This window comes from Syngnathus scovelli, chromosome 12, assembly GCF_024217435.2.
Source record: "Syngnathus scovelli strain Florida chromosome 12, RoL_Ssco_1.2, whole genome shotgun sequence".
Classification (NCBI taxonomy): Eukaryota; Metazoa; Chordata; class Actinopteri; order Syngnathiformes; family Syngnathidae; genus Syngnathus; species Syngnathus scovelli.
Window position 1 is genome coordinate 6062915 of NC_090858.1, and position 25509 is coordinate 6088423.

The window sequence follows — 25509 nt, forward strand, 5'->3', positions numbered from 1 at the left end:
ACTCCAGTAGCAATGAACCCCAAAGATTTACTTCCCCTCTGCTTTCACCCCCCCTCCTGGATTTCCCTTCTTCCTCCCTTTCCTTCACTTCTCTTTCACCTCTTCATCGTATCACCCTCACACCACCTGCCCTGGAGAGACAGCTGCAGAACACATTATGTGCTGTGGGAGCGAGTGAGTGAGTGAGAGATAAAAAGAAAGAAAAAGTGAAAGAATGGAATCAAGCATGTGAGAAATGGAGAAAAAGCAAACTTGATACAGTGGCGGTGACATTCAGTATTTCTAACGCTTCCTTTTCTAAGTATTTACATCTGGTCTCAAAAGAAAACCTGCGTCTTACTGGGAACATCTGGCCAGCAGGTCGACATCATAGTTAAGAGGAGAATACTGATTCAAAAGGACAGACACTCATCGGCATCTGAACATCTCACCATAAGAATGTTACACTTCCTGTGTGTTAAGCATTTGCTTGGCTTATGGCGGAGGATGAAAATCTGATCTGAGTCTGCTGCCAACTGAGTGCTCATTTCACAGTTCCTCAATTTCCAAATTGCCTGCTCATCATGGAAAAGTAAATTTCTTAGAAGAGAAGAAAATATATAGAAAAAAAACCCACTGGAGCCATGTTCCAATTTTAGATTCAAATCACTCTCCTCCAATCTTCTCTATTATTTTGGGCATACGCAAAACATTCGGCTTTTGATTTATGAGCGACTTTGTGGGGTTCATCATGAATGTGTGTGTTCACATATGTACGTTTGTGCCCATATTCTCATTCATGCCTGTTCCGCTTGGTCTGCAGTGTACACATAACCTTCACGGTGCAGCTGCTGCCACAACGTGACTCGAGCCACCAGCGTAACTGACTTCCTAAGCATAATAAACATTCAATCATGAGCCCAAGTCATCATGTCATTATAATTACACAATGTCTAAAATTCTGGAAAAAAAAAAAGTGGTTTGTGTCTACCAAATGACTCCAATAAAAAAATTGGTTTGAAAAAAAAAATAATTGTTATTACTCGCTCACTAGTTTTGCTTTTGTGTGTTTTGTTCTGGAATTTGAGTTTACCACTGGCGCCAAAGGGAAGTTGCGAGACGCAGCGTTGTGAATTTGAAAGCCACTATGGACTTGCCTTAATAGAAACACGGCACGCCGAAATCGGTGCAAAAACAAAAGTGCGAGGGAATACAAATGTGTATATTTTCAACCAAAACAAGAGTGTGCTGAATTGCAGCACTTCTGCTTTGGTTCTTTCAAATGTACTCCTAGCTCAGGTAGCTGTAACTTGTAGTGAAGATATTTTGGTTGGCGGTTACCTGTCTGTATTTATTTGTGTCATTGCCAAAAACAGTCGTATTGTCTGAGCATATTTGCAGAGTGTTAATGATTGTGGAAGTGTATACTTTGCGGCTCCTTCATTAAAATGGTAACCGGGCCACTCTGACAATGAATGCTCTGTTCTCTTTATGCTGAACTTTTCTTTCTTTCTCTGCTTTTCCCCTCCGTCGCAATCGCTTCTCATCTCTCTTTTCCAGTTGCACTTAGTGAAACCGCAAGGCCACAAACACAGAAGCACATTTACTTTTACCTTAAATCACTTTTTCAAATTCTCTTTTATGTCAATTTTTCTTTGGTTGCTGTAACTGTCAGGCCTCTTTAGTTTCACCTTTAGCACATTTCAACTCTGTATGAACCATGCAGTCATAAATCACATGATACACAGGCACAGTAATGTTGCTGAATTACCTTTATGTGCTTAGTACCGTATGTACGTATGAAGATGGCTATCCAAGTGACCTTAATAGTAAAAAAAAAAAAAAGAAAGCATTTATTGCTGTTTTTGCTCTTATGCTAGTTTCAGAATGTACATTTCCTATTTCATTCATCATGACAAACAAAAATATGCCTCTAAAATTGAACTACACAAAATATTGGGTGCTGAATCAACCGCAAATCTTATTTGCTTCAGTGAAATGATTTTGATGTTGGAAATGTTATTCTCTACAAACCATCTGCCATTCCTGTTTGTCTAGAATCCTAAAAGTGATAACAATTTGGAATCATGTTAGCTTTGGGATTCATTTTAAAGTAGGAAAAAAAAAGACTATTTTAGATACATACACAAATGTCTGTGTTTGCACATACTGTATGACACATTGGTGTATTTTGGCTTAAAACACCAGTAAGTGCTCCAACTTTGAAATAATCAGCGCTGTTGGACCGTGAGAGCGTCTGGGCTTGGTTTCTGATTCACCTGTCCCTGAGGATCAGGAGTGGAGCTCAGACTGAGGCGATGGCTAAACGAAAATCGTTGGGGTTGTGGTACCCCTCCAGAGACCGCTAATCTACATGTAGTGGTGTAACAAGGATCAAAGTCCTTGACACCCGTGGCTCCCTTGGGTCATGTAGCTCTGAATCCTAATGCCGTCATCCACTGCCATTACCCCAACGTTCCCGAGCATCAAAGCTATCGATTGTGAAGGAGAACCAAGTGGAGAACTGGCTTAAGCTTTGAGCTCTCTCAGCACTGCAGCTGGGCGGCTTATCGAGCCGCCACCACAATAAAAATAATGACGCTTCCGATTTTCAAACTGTTGTTTCCTCTTAAACAAAAGTGCCCCTTTTCGTGGCATAACCATGTGAGTCACACAAAAACATTACACACCCGTGACTTGAATTCTTAACTGTCATTATTCAGCCAAAGGCATCATGAATAGCACATGCTCACGTAACAAACACTCCACTCCCAGTCAATCAATTGCCATTAAAAAGGAAATGATATAATGCATTGTGTCATACATACAGACTCATAATACTTTTGGCCATGAGGAAGAGAAGATGAAAAACAGAATCCTGTAAACTGAGTGTGCTGTGCTCCCACGTGGCTGTCAACCCGGGCGGCTCTCTCTCTCTCACACACACACACACACACACACGGAAAACCCTTAGTCACCTACATTTCCACTTTGCAAATTACAGCCTGAATTACGGCGCCCACCAATCATAGCATGCATCTGTCACCAGCTAGGCGATCATTGGTCTTCTAGGATGCTCGCCGCCACGCAAGGCTGTTGAGGCAGATTTAAGGTGGTCATTTGCAGCTCAAGCCTGTAGTTAAGACCATGGGAACAGAAGGTTGGCCATCTTTGGCGCCCTGCGGACCCTCAAAGAACTCCTGAGGATTGCAGGGTTCCCAAAATGTATATACAAAATACAGTTTGTTTTACATTGCCAAACTACATTAGTGTGTTTTATGGGTCCATCCAAAGGATACATATGGACAAGTTATATAGCACAATTACATCCCGAGTGGCAAATGCCAGAATTGATATGCATCTCTCAAAATAAGAGCCTTGTAAAACTTTGTATGTATAGGATTTGCCCGCAGACCACAAGGTAGTAGCTCCAAATACTGTCGGGTTGGGAACAACACAGTTCGGGAGAACCACAACAAAAGTGGCAAGGAGAAGCCAAACAATTTACATCAAGTTATTTTTACATGTCATGTTTACATACTATACTTCCAAAATACAGCATGCCGTCCACACAGGACCGCAGTCAACTAAGTAATGAGTATGATCTCTAGCACTTTTGGATGAGACCATTTTTTACTTTTTGGGGGTGTTTTCATCGACACGCAAATCTGGGTTTTTATCCTTAAAGAGTTTTTGGAAAAATATGGCCAGGTCACTTATGGCCACTGGATGGGACAGGTAAAACAATAAAGAAAAATCAACGTAAATAGTTTTAGCTGCTAACACTGGTTAATTAATATCCATTATGCTTGGTCATCATTTTATCATCTGTGACTGAAGTTTAGGTTGTACAGAGAAGACGATAAGAAGAACCCACAGGGAGTGAAGTGTTGTACCACATATGCTGAGCGAAATGACGATGGAATGTCTTGCTCGTGTTTCGTAGTGTGTGTGGGTGTGAGGTCACGGGTGCGGCCTTCAAGTGTTTGTGCTCAGGGAAGGTCTGGACAGGGTCAAAGGGTAAACCGTGGGGTAAAGGGTGTGAGTTCAGACAGAATAGAGTGTTGTTTGATGTTTGAAGAGTTGGATGTTAAAATTTTTGTGTGCTTGGCGAGATGAGTGTTACAACCCTGGCGGATTGGGAAATTGTATCAATAAAAAGCTCAACTCATGAGAGAAAACATCTACGTTTGTTTATTGGAGCGTGTAACAAACGAAGAACTACGTGGCGTGGAGATGACTGCGGCATCTGCGATGTTTAACGTTGACCGCTTGTTGTGTCGCATCATGGAAAATGTAACCAAAGCAGGAATAGACACACAAAAAGGACAACACATGTTGCGTGTGTTTGTGTGTGTCGCTGTCAGCAGGTCAGTCAGATAACCAGCGGCCTCCTGTCAGATCTCACCGAATGGCTCACTTGTCACTCGAACCTGTAGACGCCAACATCATCGCCACTAGCACTGAGTGTTGAGTCATTGGGCCTCTGGATAATATCCCACAAACACACCCTTACGCACACAATCACACATTGACTCCATTCCAGAGGGATTCTCCACCTCTGGAAGGTTTCCTTCTTCTGATGTTGCACCCAAATCTGAACGAGATTACCGCCTGTTGTGATTCTTTGTCCCCCGCAGCTGTTATTTGTTTCTGATCAGATTCTGGTTTGTTTCTTGACATCAGCAGGTCTGCATCTCTTGTTCATTCAAAGTGATGCTCTCGGAAAGGTTAGCAACATGGAAGCAGATAGCCAATCCAGACCACCGAAGTGACGTCTGACTGCAAAACTTTGGGTGATAATTCAGGAATAAGAAATTCCTCTTCATTGTTAGTTTGGTCAGTTGGTGGGTAAAAGTATTACTACAATTACTAAAAAGAAAAAAAAAAAGAAATTTAGGCTGGTTGAAGTTAAACAGAGTCAGCATTTGTTGCTAAAACACATACACAGTGGTCCAGCTCTCAGGTTGCAGTGATTGATGACTTGAGGCAGGGCTTGGCTGCAACCACAGACACACAGAAACACACATTACTCACCCTAAAGATAAGCAAATGGTCCACAAGCCGCCAATGGCCCCTAAGTGGTTTGCAAACACAGGTAAAACTGGCCTCCAATGAAAAGATTTCATTACCTTGCCTCAAGCTACCACCTCCAGAAAACAAAAAGACAAAGTTTGGAAATCTGATTGTAAGTTATAAACTCTGTTTTTCTCTGTGCCCAAATGAGAAATTTGGGAATACTTCTAATGAAAAGAATATCGCTATTGTTTTTGTGATAACTCATTTCCAGCACTCACTAACATAGGTGTCAACTTTGTTTTCAGCAAACCGTTTTACAAATTTTACGCTGTCCGGTTGAGCAGGTTGATCTGATTTTTTTTTTTTTTTTTTTTGCTTTGGAATTTGAAATGTCAGGAAAAAAAAGAAATATATTCTTTGAGTTCCTGAACCTAACTTTCTGTACCCCACACTCCCAAACGTTGCTACTATCAGCACCAACATTTGGCCCAACAATTAGAAAGTGCTTTTTGGATTCGCACATTTTAACCATCAGTAGATTCAAATCGTCTCTTTACTGTGAATTATTGCTGAAGCAAATCTATTATTTAATCCATGGCTTGCAGGAGACCCTCCATTAAAGCTAATAATAAAAAATAAAAAAATAATCTGCTGCATATTTTTAGACGATTACTTTTCTGCGGTGCAGATATTCATCTCCTCGGTGCAAGCACATGTTGCTTTTGAAACATCTCCAATGGGGACTTGTCCATCCTTGTCTTACAAAACAGGAGTGAGCAAGCAGATGAATAAGCATGTATGGTTGGCCTGGTACCAACCCCCCCCTCCCTCCCTCCATCCATCCATCACAATCAACACTAGCAGTCGACCCGATAGGCCCCAAAACACTCGGGGCCACGACTTGATTGTTAACACTGTGAAAACACAGAGGAAAGAAAGGCTGGATAAGGGGCAAAGAAGGGATACCGAGAGCATGGGGGTAGTTTGGGGAGAGGCGGAATAGCAGAGGGGGAGGAACGCCAGAGGCCCTATTTCCTCTCTAATGGCCCCCAAATGAGGGAATATGACGGAATGTTGCTCTGTGAAGCAACTGACCCGAGGGAATGCAAGTTAGCCACGCCCACCTCCAGGTCTTTATATGACCTGGACAATACACACATGCACCCATAGAAATAGAGGAAGGCAGATCCACGTTATTTAGCATACATTTCAATATGACTGAACACAAAGATGACCAGCATACATCGATGATTAATACCTATGGCAACAATTCGTTCTCCACTTCGGTTGGAATCAGAATAGACGGTTGATAATTGTCTGCCGTCTACTTTTCAGAAATCAATTATCAAATGATTACATTTATATAGGGTACTATTTGAAAATTTTAGCGGAAATCACAGCCATGTTAGTTGTTATGAGTTAAGGTGTCCATTTAAGGTACCAAATTTAGTTTTTTGACTCATTCAGGACATTTAAAGGTTCTATCTACTATCGTTTCTTGAAAAACATTTCATATTTTCTGTAGTTCCTGACAGCATAACTTTTTTTTGTGTAATATGGGTCACCTTTTTTCTTATTAGGTTAGAAATGATTTAGAAAAATAGTCTGGAAAAATAGTCTGTCATCAGGACCCGGAAGTGGATGCTTAAGTACTATGGTTTAATGTGCTTTTGCGTAACTTGAATCCATCATTGTGCGTTTGTCTCATCCTCTGTCATCCCTGCACTTTCCCCTCCTCTCTCGTACGTATACGCTTTTTAGTGGGAAGGAAAGCAGGCCTACTTGTTGAAAAGGCAAATGTGATGAGTGAGAGAACCTGTTTCACCTAACAGAGAATAGATATGCAGGTGTTGCCTGTGGGCCCCCCATCTTGTTTTTGTACAGACAATTGAGCGTAACAAGTCCCAACTATATCTTCTGACAGCCATTACAACTTCAATGATTGTGTGGAATTGTGATTGTATGGGGAGATTTTCCATGCACTCTGTGCGATGCTTCTGTGTGCGTGTGTGTGTGTGCAAAAAATCAGTGCGACAGCCTGCATGTTTAAGCACACGTGACTTTTGAAAAAATGTTCTCTGCTGCTAATGTGAGACTGAGCTGATAAAAACAAAACCAGATGTACAGATCTACTGTATGATGCAGAGTGAAAGCAAAAACAAAACAACAACTTTGTTTTCTTCTGTTGTATGCAAGCTGGCTATGCATGGGAAATATGACTAGTGATTATCAAGGTTACCTGACAGGCTCTACCTGTTTGTGTGTTTGTATGTGTGTCCCCCTTAAAGACTCTCAGCACATTCCTGTAGTGGTTCAATCTTCTGTCATTTAATGTGGCTGTCACTCACATCTTCACAGTGATGAATGTGGCAAGTGAAAATTGCACCCTTGCATCTGGAGGTGGCTGACGTCAACCACCTGCTGGAGGGAACTTTTCAGTATGATTTGAACGTGTCTTTAGGCTCTTTCCGTGTGTGGACATACATGTGTGTAAATCATGCAGCAAAAATTAAATGAAGGGCAAACCACAATGGAAGCAGAGTGCAACAAATGAGGCGGAGGGGGAAGCAAAGCAACTTGCCACAACACCTACCCAAGGTGTGACACTCTTCACACTAATGGCACACTAATTATTGCTTGGCTGAAATAATTGAAGTGCAGCAATTTAAAACGGAGTTTAAGGCAGTAAGCCTTTACCAGAGGGCTAATTTCCTCTGAGAGCAGAGGGGCCACGAGGGGATATTCACCCTGTAAAAGAATCTGCAGGTTACTGCATGAACACTGGTGAGAATGTACAGTCCAATCCAGATGTGCAATACATATAATAAATTTAAGAGTTCATCTCATTTATAATCCGTAACCTAACCTAACCAAAGATGACATGGAGCATTTATTCAGAGAATGAGTCGACTCACAAGCTGCTCGGTGACCTGACGGACAGCGATTACCCAGAGGGCACGACCAAACACCTGGATGAGGCAGTTTGACAGAAAATGCGTCTTTCCTTAGCAGTTAGGGCTCATGGTCTTGTAGCAACATGCTTGTCTGCGCAGGCTTACAAAATTTTCCAAACTCTTACTCCACAGTAGGGGAGGGGGGGCTATGAGCAAGTTGCCCTTTGACCTTTGTTCACCATCTTCAAAATCCCCAAACAGATTTAGTCATTTCCTTCCAACCCCGTGTGCATTTTTCCAAGGAAAGACTATTTTCAAGAAAAGCTCGAGTGAAGGCAATGCGACACGTCTCGGTTAAATTATTGCACTCAATGTTCAACTTGAGAATTGAATGGAAAATGACATAATTCAATAGGAAACCATGCATTAGTGGGGAAAATTACATTTGGATCAATGGAAGGTATTGATGTCAAAACAAATGGCATAGTGTACTGTTGAGATAGAGAAGAGAAGAGAACAGATGAGGGAGTTGACAGAGGAGTCCAACCAGTGTGGAGGCTCTTTGTTTGGGCTGAACTACAGAGGAGCAAAGCTTGGCCTGCTTTTGGGATCTGTGGGTCAGCCAAGACTTGTGGATGAGCCAAGAGTGCACAAGCGGCTGGTCAAGCCCGTACTGACACAAAGAGGGCTTTCTCTGACCGACTGCAAGTCTGCAGCGACCCGGGACGTGCGATGACAAAAGAGAGGCTGAGATACAAACATACAAACACCAATGAGGAACATCTCGCACAAACATTTCAAGCGAAACTATCCGTCTGTCCATCATCTTTAGTAATGAAGAGTACTTTGTTTGTGTTACAAATGTTGCCAGCAATATTATGTAACAAACAAATTCACTTTGGACAGTTGTCTATTTCCCAAATTGTTTTTTGCTAGTGTTTGATTTGTTGCTTTGTTCCCTTTGTTGTTTTGGCTTGTTTAGTTTTCTATCTATGGTATTGTTTGCCTTTTTGTTTTGTTTTTTGGGCATTGAAAACATTTGTTTTTTTCAAGATATCTAGCTTTCAAGCTGTTGTTGATCAAGAACTGAAATTCATTTGGTGGTGAAAAGGAATATTTAATTTCACTGCAGAAAACTTCCAGTTATCATTTTTTTCCATCATGCCTTAACCCTAAATGAAGTGAGGTCTGGACTGACCTGGGTTAAACACAGCCAGCCCCCCTGCCCAGTTAATGTTGCTTGATTAAAGCCTAATTGGGAGCTATGGGGTATATAGAGAGCAGCCCCTGTAAAGATGACCTTTCACCTTTGAGCTTTAGCCCCTTTCTCCCCAAGATCAGAGCAACCTGGAGAGAAGCACTAAAGGATCCAGACGCCTGTGCGGGTGTACGTCTGTGATCTGGCCTGTGCATAGGTGGGCAAGTCATGATTGTGTCCTGTTGACACGGCCCAGCCTTGGCCTCCCTGCTGTTTTAACAGAAAAATAAAACACACACGCGCACACATGGGGAGAAGCCATGTGAGTCAATCATTATTCTATAAATATAACAGGATAGCCATGCAATATTTAATAATAGTTGGTGTAATAACTCAGGAGGAATCTATAGTTTTTTTTTTCCCCCCAGAACAAATTTAAAAGCCACACCACGAAAGCAATTACGCTTTCACGTTTTTATTGGACACGCAGTAAACATTCGCAGGGCATGGTGAAAACTATGGAAACTCCCGGCTCTAATAGATAATTGGAGTCAGCTAGCCTGGGGTCCCGTCAATCTGATGAGACTCGATTTGTTGGTTCTTCTTAACCATGATTGGAGTTCATTCGACACATTGAGTGGAAAAAAAAAAAGGCACAGCTCAGCACCATCAAAACCTCAACTCAGTTAAGTATAATACTGTAAGGTACAATATAATTTGGCCTACTTTGCTACCTCAAGGCCTGAATGAACAAACACACACACACACACGCACACACACACAATAACCCTCCTAAATCTGGTGTGAATAAGTATAAGATGACCAAGGTCACCTGAAGTGTGTCAGTGTGTGTGTGCATGGGTTCATAGCTAGTAAAATGGTAGATGGAAGGTAAGGTGATGCACTAGGGGACATGGGGTGAGCAATCAACCCTGGGTGAACTCCACTCATTAACACACACACACACTCACATGCATACACATACACTCACTGTCTTGGGCTAGAGATAACTGAGTCAAGGGCTCTGGGGTCAAAGTTCAGGGCACTGGCTCATGGGCAACACATGGAAGGGATCAAGAGGTTCTGGATTCCATAAAGCTCGAACAGGGACGGACTTATTTATGGCCACACGGAAAACATCAGACCCTTCTCCCTGCGGTCAACTCCTTGACTGATAGATATACAGTAGTGATAGAATCTAGAAAAAAAAACAATGTCTGAAAAGCTTCCTTGCTTTCATTTTACATTTGCTTGCCAAAAGATTTCATCACCGTTGCTCTCTGACAGGATATTCAGTGTTTTCTCCAAAAGTCAACGAAAAGCATGAAACAGTGACAGTTTGTCTGCATAAGAGTCATGAGGGGGCTGAAAATGAGCAGGATGTTGTGACAAGTGGTGGTTTGGGTTTTGCACCACATAAAGTTTCAAGTAACTTTGCTAAAGTTACCAAAAATTGCAGGCTAAAAGGCACATGGGTTAGCCGATGTGGCAGTATACATGAAACGTTTCATGGACTGACTCATACGCACGTGTGACCTTCCAACACAACTTTGCCCCTTTCACTTACGATTCTTAAAATATGGAAGACTGTTTATTTCCTGTTTTACTGCTTGCATTCCACCTCTGTGTGCATTTTTTAATCAAACAATGCATATCTCGCTACTTATCTTTTTTAGGAAATGAAGGAAACGGACAACATTAGTCTTTGTCCAAATCATGTGACCTGCAAAATATCAAATCCTAAACTTTCCCGAAAGACTGTCAGTCACTTTGCATCAAATCTGAAACAGCTGCAGTAGAAGACAAGATGGTGTTTTTAAAAAAAAGCATAAAGAGAATGACTCAACAATGGCCATCTGGCTCAACTGTTTTACTGTAGTTCAGCAGAGGGAAGACACCAGTCCGAGTCATTATTATGTGAATGTGTGTGTGTGCGTGTGGGCGGAGGTGTCGCATGAGCATGCCTGTGTATGTGTTGTCATGTCAATGGAGCTCATCACTTAAAGCTCCCGAGACAATAGCAGTGAGATAATGAAGACAGAGGCCAATAACAGCTGACGGAGAACAATGCAGCGGTAATGGCGCTGGCACAGAAAGTGGACTTTACTGCTCTTCATGGACACGCTTCCTTCCTGTCCTGCTTTATCAACACACAGGAAAGAAAACAAGGCCCGCCTCCTCCCCCGCTGCTTCGGAGCGACTTAAGTATCTTTTCACTCCTCACCATCCCCGTCTTCCACCTTCTCATTATGTCTCTCAATTAACAATCAATGAACATTTCTCATATGTATGATGCATTCCTCTCGGAACATCGACAAACGATTGTGTTGTCATCGTTATCATTTTCACCGTACACAGGAAGAAGCCGTCCCATCCTTTCTTTTGCTTATCAGCATGTTTTCATTCTCCACAGGAAAGTTGGACTCATTTTCAATGAGGGGATGCTGCATGCTGGTCATATCCAACTTCACTTCATGTTCTTCCTCTTTATGCCTTATCTGTGCTTACCGTCGTGGTCCATGACCCGGATGCACAGGGGAAGGCCTACATTGGGTTAGCATAATACTGTGACTCTTCTTACATACAGGTTGAGTGCTCTTTTTTTTCTAAGATGCCATTGTGTGTGCTTCCTGAGTCTTATTTTATATATTTTTATTGATTTTATTTATTTATAATGTAATGGCAAGGGAGTACTGAAAGGTTTTCAAGAGTTTCCTATCTGTAAACTGCGGAGCCATTTAAGGATGTGGAAGTCATAAATACAAGTACCCCCATCCTGATTTTTGATTTACTTTTAGGTATTCGTCATCTCTAATTATTTCACATCATCAAATTTGATTATCTCGTAAAGATAAGAGAAGTCAATATAAAAAGCAGTTAACTGACAATGGCTTTATCTCGATGGCAAATAAAGCACTGAGGGACAGACGGAAAGAGAGACTTAATCCTCGCATGGAGAGTGAGACAGGCTGTGCATAAATACTGAGAAGTTCAAACAACATCGGTATGCATGAGCCGACATCTCCACAACAGAGAAACGGGAAGAACAACAGACCACTGTGGTGCCATTGTCTTCTAGACCCACAAAGGCCACGCAGCTACATTTAGAAAATCAAATCTGCAAAATTAGTAGACTAAAGTGTGTGTGTGTGTGTGAGGGGGGGGGGGGGGGGGGGGGAGACACCAAAGATCCATGATTCGCATCCCACGGACAGAAGATACATTTCATCCCTCTCACTGTTAAACCATTGTTTACGTGGCTGATTCCCAGCTCAGTTCCAGTTGGCCCTCCATGGGTCAAATTAGTTCTAATGCAACAGCTTAGTTGGGCCTGAACAAACAGCTGGCTCTGTGTGGGGCCGTAGGGGTCCAAAATGGCTGAGCAGTAAGTGAAGCTCAAACTCCACAACATTCCCACAGTCTTGGTCTGAAGCAATCTGGCCTAAAGAAGGACTTTTGAAGGCTAAACATGGAGTTGTTATTCTTGTTGAATGCTACAGGGAAACTGGATGTCTGGATGTGTTGATAGTCATTTGGAAAACATGGCAGATGTTTTTGAGATTCCATGGTACTTATATTTGAAAAACAAATACAGGAATACAAATGCTAAACATCTGTATCTATCTCTTCCCATCATACAATTTCGTACAAGTGAGAGCAAAGGAAAGCTTTCTCAATGAATTTCCAAAATCATAATAGTCTCCATTTGTAGTCTTCACGGCTTTAAAGAACATAAAATACTAAGCTCCCAGACAAGGAGGTGGCATTTGAACTAAGCGACAGATGGGCAAATGAGAAGCCAAAAGACAAAAACATGCCAAGAGGAAGGACACAACACAGGAAAGTAACACAACGTGCAAAGAGTCAGGCAACATGTGCTGCTGCCAGTCTCCTGTTTAATCCCCTTGGATTTTTCTCTGCTTCTCGTTCCCACGTTTGCAGTGTTAATTGATAAACACAGCGAGGGAACAGGACTCCATGACTAATCATTCTGGCTGCTGTTGAGTGCATGAGCGTGTCAGTAGCGTGCGTGCGTTTCTATCAATCAGCCAAAGTGCCAGTAGATACCTGGCATATCTGTGTAGCTCCAGACAAAAAAAAAACACACCTTAATTTGTAATATTTTTGACATCTCTATTTCTGAATGATCTTGAACTGCCCAAACAAACATCAGTGTGCATTAAAAAAAATCCATCATGAGCAGATATGATGTCCACCTTGCATTTATTGCCAACATAGCAATTATTCACTTTGGTTGGTACCAGCATCAGCACAGTCTTTGACTCCTCCCTTGGCACCAGCCAATCAAAAGCTAGCATTAGGAACACACCCCTCTCGCTCACCCTCCTGAGATTCGCATAAACATCCAGGGACTATTAAATGGTGCCTTAGTCATACTCCCAACCGCAGGGTTTACGCCCACACACACTCTGACTCATTCACGACCTCACTGCTGACTCACAATCGGGAAATAGGCGAGTTGGGTCAGATGTGACCGCAACTTCATTGCATTACTGAGCAGTGAAAAAAGGAATAATGAAAGGAAAACTAATATGTAACAAAAGTTGTTTTTCTACTCTTTTGCATTATTTGCTATTTTAAATGAATCACACTTAAAAAAAAAATAAACATGTAAAAATTGTTCAGTCTCTTAAACAGCATAAATGAGCTTAAGAAATTAGGTGTGCGTTATATTCATTTTGTGCAATTTGTTGACAAATAAGTGTTTTCAAATGGTTATATGCATGCATGAACAGTTTACGTTAATACAAAATGATTGATTCTAGAAAATATACTGTGTTACGCAGCCTTTGCATCAGAAGGTACAGTCAGATGTGTTCGAAAAGCAGCTGTTGTTTTGCAGTCAAAATTGAAGGGACAGAAGAAGAAACCATTTTTATGGCTCTTGGGGTGAAATCCGTAAGTCCAGCCATCCATCAACCGGCTGAAATTCTCAACCGCTACAACCATCCACGGTGAGTCACTTTGAGCTGCAGCTGAAGCAGATGTTGTGTACCGGTGCTTACGGAACTTCTAAGTCTGTGAAGAAACAAGAACAAAATGACCTCAACAGCTTCTTTGGTTGATGGTTTGATTTGAAATAGCTGACTGCCACATGTACGGATGAAAAAATAACTAACTAATAATCAAATAACCAAGAGGAAATCTGCAAATCACAAAATGCAGTGGAGGTTATGCTTTTTTTGTCTATCCATCTTTAAACTGTATTTTTTGTGTGTCTTCACTTTCACATATAACAATCTCCTACGGTGTCGGAGATCTAATTTGTGCAAATTTAACACTATTTGTTCCATCCTGCCTGTGTTCTACTATTCACTTCCTTCCAGCAGTTGGTGGACAAAGAAGTCAGTGAGACAGACAGTCACCCAGTTAGAAGACTGGCCCGTATTACGACTAATTGATGCAATCATAATAAAAGGCCAGTAAATCCCCACCATTAGCTTGTTAGCAACGGGAAAATGAGGCTGGCTTTTATCACTCCTTGACCCTGCTGCTGCTGCCCATACCTGCAGCTGTGACTTCACACACACACTACTTTTCTTTCCTTGTTGTTCCTGATACCTGTTCCTACCACTTCATGAATCTGAATGCCACTTCAGAATTCAACATGCAAAGAGATCACTATTTGTTATGTTGTCTTTCTCTGGACATGGTGTCATCCCATTACTTGAGGGAAATTCCCTTATTTTCTGGTCACAGTGGCTGGCGCTGAATAGGCCGAGTGGAGGTTGTGTGTTAGCTGGCCAATAAAAGGCTGTTTTGTTGGGCTCCTGTTGTTTGACAGTGGAGTTATCCTCCCAGGACTCATCTTCAGCCAGCCACACCCACTCTGCCTTTCATATGGTAAGGATTCCCTAATGTCTTTAACACTCACCCAATTTCTTGGGCACTCCCAAGCAACCGGCAGGAGCGATTCGCCGCCTGCCCCCCACTCCGCCATGGCAACCGCCCACCGCTACCCGGGCAACTGCTTCTACTCCAATGAACCTGCCCCGGCAACTCCTTTTGACTCCCAATCAGTTCAGGTTCATTTCTGACTCCCTCGCTGGAGGTGGGAACAGAAAGAGAAGAATAGGGAAGGGCCGAGATGTGCGCATAGGGGTGTGCATGTTATGGTGCCATTAACACCCTCTATAACTTACACTCAAAAGTTGTCGAGGCGTTTGGCTAGCCCCATCAGGGAGTCAATTGTATGATTACTTAGCACATTATTTTTGCTTGATACCGTTTTCCACTTGGGACCAACAGCAGGTGACACTTGAAAGAAAGTAATGCTTCAGATCAGGTCTCAGCAGTAAATAACAACCAACCTTCTTCAAATTAAAAGCATATTTACAAACTAGTACTCAGTGCCTCATGTTAGTTTATAGCACAGCCAGATTGGGCACTGGTCAAATAAATGTCGGATTTCCACAGGATCTGCACTTCTGGATTTGCATTTGAATCCATTTGTGAATAGCTGGAATTATGCGTCTGTGAGTGGTGTCCAACTGAGTTTTTTTTCCCAGATTGTCTCTTTGCCCATTCTTTTTCTCATTATTCTCAACTCTCCCCTCTTCAGCTTTTGTTGACCAAAGTAAGGCCACATTAGATAAAGATCACGCTCACCATAAAAGGTCCTTGCAGTCATCATTCAAGCCAGATGTTATGGATGTAAAGAACAAAATGTCTTACATTTACATTTGATGAGGATGAATGGCTAAACTTGCAACAACAACAAAAAGTCCTGTTGCTTAGCTGAAGGAAAATTCCCTGCTCAGCTCTATTTGACTGATTGACATGGCATGAATATTCATAAGCACAGCCCCACCAAGTTTTCTCACAGCTAGAAGTAAACTGCCAGGCGAGAGAGAGAGAGAGAATCGCTGTTGGCTGCTCTTCATGTGGAAATTTGGGGGCTTCTATTCAACTCTCAGCAGGGATTTTAATAAATGACTGTGGATGGAAGGCTAACGGGTCATGGGTGGTGTTGGGTGAATGGGTGGGCTTGAGGGGGTCTTGACTGAAAGGGAACAAGATTAGAGGATTTTGCCCGGCTCAGTCTTTTGTCTCATCCAGCCTATACCGATGAATTAAGTAAGCCAAAAGCGGATGATGATCATGAAACTGGAGAGTATATTTAAGAAGACAAAAACAGATGCAAAAAGCAGGATGACTTTTTCCACGTGTGGTTTAAAATTGCTGAAAAACAGAAGAGTCGTTTAGGGGCAAATTGACTGGCTACAAATGGAAAAAAGAAAGTGAGTGAAGGCACACATTCCTGTATGCACTTTCATTCTGCAGGATTACAGCGACTTCTCGGTTACATAAAAGGGATGAAGTGAAATCCAAGTTTGTCTTCCTCCCCCAGACTCTTCCTGTCTTGCTTTTCATCTCTTTCATGCATCATTATTTTTGTTCAATCCTTTCATGCTTGCAGCTATCCAAACTGCAGCCTTAGTAAACTTCAACCTGAATGAAAAAAGTATCTATTGTATAAATGTGAAGTGTTTTCTTCATAGATATAAAACATGACATTTACAGTACAGGTAAAAATACACAATCAAAACGACAGAGTAGAAGCTACTGTATTATTTGTGCTTTTAGTTTTTCAACGAGATGCATTTTAATAAAACAGCAACCACTGGATCTGCATTTTGTTTTGGTCCATGAAACTGACATTGTTTTAGGTTATACTTGAGTTGTCATAAATGTTTCCAATACAATACAATAGTAGCCATTTTGATTCCTGGCTCATTTTCCGCTAACAAACAATTTTGCGACAACATTGGTGACCTCTTTTCAACTCTGCTCTACCCCAAAAACAACGGGGAGTCTTTTTCCATAGAAACATGGAAGGGAAACTTTGGTTTTAGTAGGATGATGATAGGGTAGATGGTTGAGAGGGGTCTGGCATCCTAATCACCCCCCCCCCCCCCAAAAAAAAAATGCCGTTCATAACCACCTCACCCAACTCTATAATGATCCTTTGCGGCAGGGTGACCTGATTTTGGCTCCCAGAGTTCCAAGACCAGCGTTGGGCCGCAGAAAGGCACTTTCCCATGGACGACGGTGCTCTAGGGCTTCCATTACTATTTAATATCCTACTTTACCTCCCCTCCAATCCCAACACACACATGCCCACACCAAGGGGATGGAAACGGGGGCTACCTGCACCACAAATAACTTATGATACACAATATCCCGTCTCCTTTATTTGCTCCTAACCAGTGCATAGCTGCACAAAAGGCCCAGTCATTATAGAAAGGCCACTAAATATTGGTTCCATTGATTTGGATAAATAAACATCAATAAAGACTTTGCGAAAGCATCAGGAGATCCGAAACCATATTGGCTACAAATATTCATTCGGTATCATTGTGTTTCGATGAACCGTGGAGTGGATCAATTATGTATGACTGTGATTATATGATTAAATATCCAAGTGTGGCTACATTTTACAGAAGTGCCGTATTATATTCAGACCCAGACTTACATGAGTATCGAGAAGTTGAAACTAACCTCAATCATGGGATGAAGGACACATGAAACATTGTTGACATTGAACACTTTTTCTTCTAATAATGCCCTTTAAGACTGGCTGTCAGAATATTAAACGAACCACTCGCTGTTGATAATACAGATTGATTTTCTATTTGCGTGGCTTGGACGCATACCATACCGCCATGAATGACCAGGGTTCATTTTTTGTTTTCTCTCGTTACCCGATCTCAAGTATATTTGGAGCAAAATTTGAACAATTACTTTTGAAACAGATCTCAATGGAAGTTTTATTTCCCCACTTCACAAGTGTTTTTTCACATCAGTCTGTGATACCGAATAAACGTTTGCGATCGTTAAGAAAAATGAGACACGAACTGAGATGTGGAAACATTTTGCTTTCATAGACAGTTGAAGGAAGCCAAAGACACTGCAAAGGAAGTCTGCAAAGTCTGATATATAACAATTACGCAGTGAACTCATCATTACCCCTGATCCTAACTTTACTTTAAATATGCTTTCTTAAAACCTTTCCTAAAAAAATTGTAAAATCGACTGCTTTCATTTTATGGTCATTCAACATCTGTTGCAAAACTTTGCCATGAATTTTCATGTACAATATTTGGTTATATTAATCTCTATGGCAACATTGCCATCATCATCACAGCCTTTGAGTCATGGAAATAGTTTGACCCAAGTAGTGGTTTAGCCTTTAAAAGCGATGCCTGGTGCTTGTTGTTTTTTTTTTTGGTGTGTGAATTCTTTGTATAATAGAAAGCAATGCATCCCGAAACCTAAACTTCCTTCATCACCCGTAAGAGCAAATGTCTCAATCAGTCTAAGTCGCCGCTTAAGTGAGGTTTTGTTTTTCGCTCATGTGTGACCTGAGCAGGTCATATTCCAGAGGGTTGATGGGCTAGTGAGCACACTGCTGGCATTTCAATTTTACCACTACTACCTGAATGTTCCAACACACAGGTACTAGTTGTTTGAACCAAAACAAAAACTTGCTTCATAACCACAACATTAACTTTCTACATCATTTACTACCTCCTACACACTTAACTCAAACTTTTTTTTTTTTTTTTTTTAATTCACCAAAATTGTACCAGCAGAAGAAACGGGACCCTTCATTGCTGGACATTTAGAGAGCTGCCTCCCCCTTGCTAAAGCTGCAAGGATGGGGGTCAAGCTTAGTCATATAGGAGGTCACAGCTGCTAAAACATGCGGCAAACAAAATTACTTCTGTTTGTTTTTGAAGGAAGCCTATATAACCCACAGGCAAATAAACTTCTTTCAGTCTGCTCGACTCTCTTCCCCCCCCCTGGACTTCTAATCACTCCATGAGACATGGTCAGCACATTTCTACCCCATGCTGAGGAAAACTAAGGCCTGGCCTGCGTCAGTACTGCTTGACCTCCCTCCTGCCTTAAATAAGCCCAGTGCCCTTCCCTGCTTTAATCAGCACATCCATGTCACAAGTCAGCTATTAGTAACTGACAAGTAGGTTGTTTTTTTTTTTTGCTTGTCTGTCCACCAAATGTTTAGCTACAGGCATACTAGTTGTGCATTGGTGAAGCAAAGTTATCTGGCTGAAGTAGCTGAATTTGTTTTTTCTTTCCACTGCTGCTTCACTGATTAGCTCCCAACCAGTATTGTTACCAGCTGCAAGGCTGACTGTTGACACGCTGTGACCTCTTTGCAGAGAGGCTCCAGTCTCATTTAGTCTCATTAGTAGCAAGTCTCTGTCTCCCAGACAGGGACAGCACAGGTCCTTTGGGGAGCTTGGTGTGTGCTGTGCCTACAGTAGCTTCTCTTAGCTAGTCCTTTCAGGCCAGTAATGTTTTGTCTACAGTGGTTTAAATGCATTTGTAATCTGCACAGGGTGAATGAAGGAACATTTTTTACAAACACTGCTACTCTGACTACCACTACCTTTGGACAGAATAAATCAAAATAAGCAACTAACTACTCATGCATGGTACATTAACCCAGTATTTGTGTGGATTGAAATGATTCTGTTCCGAGTTGTACAACTATAACAACTATTGAGACTACACTTTGACATCATCTTGTAAAGTTTGTCACGCAATAATAAATAAATCACAATACAGTAATTCCGTTTTGTAAACATTAAACTTGAAACACCTGTCTGCGTCTGTAGGGACATTTGGAGCCGGAACACGTTGTGCCTTGTCCGTCATCACAGCACAGATGTCCAGTGGTTACATCACACGGACTGCACCCTGATCTTCATAATATTTCTGATCTCCTAAAATTCACGCTCCAACTTCAGCCTACTCCAAAAAATCACCACTAGAACCCATCATCCACATGTTCCTTCAGCAAAGACAATGAGCTCTGAAGGGAAATTCCACAGCTTTTCCATTGTCAAATATTGCCTGGTGATTCATCTTCCATCACACTTCACCTCATCGTCTTTTGGCTGCAACACCATTTAGTCCATTATACAGTTAGAATGTGACCTAATGCTGACTAGGGAAAAGTTTGGGAAGTCTTCAATCTTCATTAAAGCAGGCAGAAAACTGGATACATTTTTTCCCTCTCTGGAATAGTTTGCACATATGCACAAAAGATCAAATTGTAACCATGTTTAGCTCAAGTAGGACTTGTTTCGTGATTGACAATATATACTTTGGCAAAATTAGCTGTCATTTGTCTACATATGATCATGCCTTTTGTATTCTTCATTCATTTATTTATTGAAAATGAATGTTAACAAATGGCCTGTGTACCAGCACGCTCAAATCTAGTCTGGACAGAAGAAAAAGCCAAGACATGAATGATGGCAAATATAACGTACAAGGATCTTTCCCCCAATGGCTTACATCAGAATCTTTCCATGTCAAACAATGAATGAGTAATGGTGTGTGTGTTAGATTGACAGAGAATCCATTTGTACATTCATGTAAATGTAAAAATAGATCCCGATATATAGTGAAAGACTGCTAACGGTCAAATTAGCATGCGGTTCTTTTAAATGGCATCATCAATGTCCTGAAGGGTCTGTAATGTCCTGCAACACACAGAGCAGCTAGTTCATCTCGCTTACCGCATCCTCGCTCTCTCACAGTGACCTCTGAGATACTCTGCATTTCTTGACATGGCCCAAAACTACAAGCAGTCTGTCTTTTTTTCTCATCCTCACATTCTAACACAATACGGTCATGTCCGGCAAATGAATTGACGGCTCTGTTTGCACTCATGAATGGGTGGGAACGCCAGCGTGTGAATAGATATGAAGAGAAAAGGAGTTTATGTTCAGACATTTTGCAATGAAATAAATGAATGTATTGGGCTTCTTCAGATTGAAGACAGAGCAGGTCAAGAGGAGTTTGGGAAAAAGATGAAGACAATAACTACTCTGCATCCCCCAGGGCTTCTGGGAGAAAGTCATAGGTCACCGTGCTTGGGTGAGATTCATATCCATTCATATCCAAACCTCTGTTGGCCCTTAAACGCTGGTAGGAGTCGTTACTGCCCCAGACATTCTCTCTTACAACCACTTGCACTCTCTCACTTAATTCTTGTCCTTCTCTGTTTACACCAGTGTCTGCTGTTTGCACAGCCACAGCCTGAACAAAAGATTTAGTAGAGTGGACAATCACTGCACTGATTTAAAGTCTGCTAAAAGAAGAAATGTAAAAATATGATATCATGGACAGAGACCAAGCGCAGCACGGACTCTATCGAATTGGGGGAAAGGGGAAAGCTGGACAACAGGGAGCAACACGAGTAGCATACAGGACGGCAACAAACAAGTAGCAGAATGAATTGCGACATGGGAAGAGAACAGGTAAGACAACAGGTAGAGCAGAGAAGGAAGAGAAACAGAGGGCCGGGTGTGCCGGGTTTATATAGGCCAGGTAACGACCTCGGAGCAGGTGTGGAAATGAGCCGGAGGTGCAGTCAATCGGCGTAAATGCTGCTGATGGAATGGGCGGGGCAGGAGAGATGAGCTGTCCAGAGAAATGCATGAGGCTGTAATATAAATTTCCTTCTAAAGTATATACACTACAAATATCTAAGAATAATAAACTTTAGGATTTAGACAATTTAAAGTTAAACAATGGCTGATGGTTGTCTTTTCATTTGATAATCGATTACTTGTCGATTAATCGTTTGATTATGACTCAACTGTATTTGTACACAGGGGTGCATCAAAAAATATATACATATTATAATATGATATAATAATTTTATGCATGTTTGCTTGATGGACACAGCACAAGAAGCACAAACATAGACCCATCAGGTCATCAATGCCAAAACCTTTCATATACCAAAAGTAGTATCTACATAAAGGCAATTTTTCTAGCAAAATTTTGCGCATTACTCAAATCTATATCAAATCTACATGTGCAATGAAGATGTGACCTAACCCTAACATGAGTTGATGACCGCAATAAAACATCTTGCTTTAGTAACCTCTTCCATCCCAAAGTCTTCACAAGAGAGGAAACGTCTAAGATGGAAGTAACATGGAATTTTATGGTGCAGACAGTGGATGGCTTCCATCTGTTGTGTGCCTACACAAAAATGTGACCATGCATCACCAGGCAAAGGCATCTAAAGGGTCCCATATGGCAATTGTCAGATCTGTGACCTATCAGCATGAGCTGCCTGGGTTTTTTCCTAAACCGTTTATCGTAATGTCCTTACAGGGGTATTAGTGGAGTTGCCGCTACTGATGTACATTTCCCGATTTTAACAAAGTAAAGCACAAAATTCTAAAATTGTGCATGTGTTAACATTTAAAGACGCACATCTCATATTTCAAAGCAGCAAGACTCCCGCATGTCCCGATACCTTTGTTGGGGTGGATGTACGATGAATTGAACTCTTGTTGCGAATGAGTCACTGAAATTTTTTTATATATTATATCATATATCATATGATATTATATCATATTATTGGTGTTCACAGTCATAAGGAGGTCGGGTGAAATTTGAGGGGCTGAAGAAATGCTAGCGTACTATATTCTCGGCAGTATGGGCATTTGTGCAATTTGGATAATGACATTTTAATTAGTTTATCCGCATCAAAACACATGTTAAATTTGGATTACACCTGTAAACAACTTTAGCTCTGGAACTCTGGAGCTCACTGACCTGGACATGGACCTCAGGGTATTGGTGAACTGTGGATGTAATGCTTGGCTGTAACCGAACCAGACTGACAGCTGCTGTCTGTCGGCTCACTCTCCATCATCAGCTCCGGTCGTGTACCAACATGGTCCTCGCACCAAGCGCCAACCACCTGGCTCTTGACAGGGCACACACAGAGTACTTATATATAGCTTGAATCACAGGAGGCTGTGCCATTTGGCCGTGCACGTGAATGGAAAGCGGATAAAAATATCCTGCATTGGTCAAATAGTGAAATGTTTAAAGGAATTGAAATTCCACACAGTTTTTCCTCCATAACTTATGGTATTATTAATTAACCCAGACAGCTGTCATAACCAATAAAACCTTCCTTGTTGTTCAAAAATAATCTTTGCATTGATTGTTTTTGTGCTTGTTTATGGTCACCACGTGTGCACTAGAAGCTGCTGCATGTGTTCACAGGTCATATTCAGAACATCAACACTAATCATGTGTCACATCATCTATATTTAAGCATGCCATGGGTGTTTTGACTGTTTAAAAGTCCATTAAAAAGAATTGACTTCTACTTGTCAGGGTGTGAATAAGTTGTGCACCGGTTTAAGTTCATCACCACAATAAGAATATCAGACCAGCTTCAATTTGATGTCAAGACAGAAGCCACAAGTTCAAAATGAAAGCCAGGTAAGGCGTTGCCATTCATGTACAGTATTATTTGTTTGTCTTTTATTTGAGATTGACCGTCGCAGCATGTGGCATGGTAGCCTCAGAACAACCGTGGGAACCTCAAAGGGTTTGGTGGTCAAACAACACTGCATGGCAAGGACAAAAGGCAAATGACAAGGGGGTCAAATGAGACAAAATGCCTCGCCGTCATTTGCCCTTGCTTGCCTCCCATTCAGCCAGTCGTTCCGTTTATTTTCCTTTCTGACAATAATAATAGTAATTTACCTGTAAAATATTTAAACGTTGGAAAATTCAAATGAATCCAATGTCAATACTTTGGTTTGCTTAGGAATGCTGTGATTGCATTTATGAACTAGATTTGGGTTTTGTTGTGAAGCTATTATTGGCGCTTGTATATCAGACCACAAAATATTTCTCAACATCTGCGAAGGTAGGAAAGAAACATTTTCATGTTGTTTTAAGCATTACTTTATCCACTAGCGACAAATTGTTTCATCCAAAATCAACTAAATGTGGATCATATCAGACCGTGTCGGCAGTGATTTCTGAACAACTTCCCTTACCTCTCAAGCAAGCGCTGTTGGGATGCATGATTCTCACCACCAGAGTTTTGAGGTTAGAACTTTTAGGTTAGAATTGTGGGAGTATCCATTTCCCAGCACAAACCACACAGTCTAGTTTAATCCCCATGTTGCCTCTGCTCCCAGAAACAACTCCAAGCCTGTCTTCTAGGTAGGGCCATAGGGCAACTCTCAGGGGTCAGGGGTCATGGGTCAGGGCAGTTCTTTCAGTTGGACAATAGCCAAAGCGCCACCTGGAGTAAATCAGTGACTGTCTCAGGCGATTGGCCGTGACAGCCGCCATTACCAGGGCCAAATAAATGTAGCGGAGAAAAAGGATTGTGAGTAAACCCTACTTGACAATCATGCACATGTGCATGCAAACATTCAGCTATAATGGCAGTGAAAACAAATCATTGAAAAGGACCTTGAAAATCTGATTATTTGAATCGATCCAGTCTGTTTTAGATGCATCCCGAATGCAACAAACCAGGATCGCTATCGGGCTTTTATAGATCTTACTGATGAGTTGATCATTTGAATCAGGTGTCTTGTAGAAGGGCGCCACCTAAAACAGGCTGGATTAGTGCCTTCGGAATTGGTGACCCCTGATTTAGAGGTAAAGCATAAATAATATAAACACGTGTGGCTTAGACGTTTGCCACACATGATAATTAAGTGGATTTTTCCATCACAACAGTTTAGAATTGGACAAGATGGTGTATGCTGTTTTTCCTACTGCACATTATTGTCTTGATTTGCAGTTGCAGTGGAATTATTATATATTGACCCCAAAATATTTCCCTCGCTATTTGGAAGTGGTTTGTGATTTATGCTTACAAGCGAGTCATTAAATGAAAAGAAAATGGAAACAAGTAGGTTTTTGCTCTCTTTATGCTTTGGTATTTGAACTGATCTGCTGCCTCTGTTATGGGAATGCTGTTGTTGTTGATGGATTGAATCGTTGGCAGAATTTCACATAGTGGTTTGTCTGGCTCCATCTGAAATTCATTGTTTAGGGTTTACATCGACCTCTGCAATGTGTGGTTGAGGTTCTCCAATATGAGGCTACACGGGGTTCATTGGATGCAGGCCTGAAAGGCCAAGGGCAACGTTGATCAAAAAAGATGGTTGACACAGAAACGATAGAACTGAGAGGAAAGGGTAATTTAATATTATCTTTTGATTTTCTACTATTACTTCAAAGCAAAAGTTCATGGAAAAATCCCAGGGTGGTCATTATTGTTGGGTTTATGCTTGACTTCATTGGGAAACCAACAGAAATGTTTTCACGAAGGATCAAATTCAGAGATTATAATATATCATTTGGGTTTTATGTAATAGTTATTGGGTTAATAAATACGGCATGGAAGAGGAGCATACGTAGGGATATTTACTCTGCTTTCGATCAGCACTGACCTACAGTTATAACTTACACAAAACTGCAATAATGTATCACTAACAGTTTTAGCTTCATTGTGTGTGTCTTGGCTGCTGAGCTTCCAGTTCTTCCAGGGTATTTTTTTTATTGGTCCAATCA

At 41.4% G+C, this 25509-nt stretch overlaps 2 long non-coding RNA genes across 2 annotated transcripts in view; one reads left to right on the top strand and one right to left on the bottom strand.

The window, feature by feature from the left end:
- The window catches only part of LOC125978244 (uncharacterized), an 86576-nt gene that overhangs the window by 42229 nt on the left and 18838 nt on the right, over positions 1-25509 (bottom strand). The window contains exon 2 of the long non-coding RNA XR_007484967.2: positions 22726-22879. This is a non-coding gene — a long non-coding RNA (uncharacterized lncRNA). The remainder of the gene's footprint in view (positions 1-22725; positions 22880-25509) is intronic.
- LOC125978243 (uncharacterized) overlaps positions 23283-25509 on the top strand; it is a 43251-nt gene continuing 41024 nt past the window's right edge. Inside the window, exon 1 of the long non-coding RNA XR_007484966.2 lies at positions 23283-23406. This is a non-coding gene — a long non-coding RNA (uncharacterized lncRNA). The remainder of the gene's footprint in view (positions 23407-25509) is intronic.